The following is a 314-nucleotide window of genomic DNA, read 5'->3' on the forward strand; positions in this document are numbered from 1 at the left end:
CGATGAAAATTTATTGTCCGAGTATCCAAACCCCTTGCTCCCTAGAGCCCGTAGCAACGCTACACACATCTCATCACCCGCATACGCGGTGCGGATCAGAACTATCACAGACGACGTTACAGTTGTAACATGAGCAAGCTTATAGTCTAATCTGCGTGACAACGCGTCAGCCAAAGCATTCTGCTTTCCCGGTGTCGTCCGCGATAGTTTTTGTCCGCGCACATAGTCCATCTGAGAGCGGTGCTCGAGTGCATGCCACGAACAAACTGTACGCCAATGCAGACAAGTGCATCTTTGGCGCAAAAGAGATTCTC

Source organism: Plasmopara halstedii, assembly GCF_900000015.1.
Source record: "Plasmopara halstedii genome assembly, contig: Scaffold_2386, whole genome shotgun sequence".
In the NCBI taxonomy this organism is placed as follows: domain Eukaryota; phylum Oomycota; class Peronosporomycetes; order Peronosporales; family Peronosporaceae; genus Plasmopara; species Plasmopara halstedii.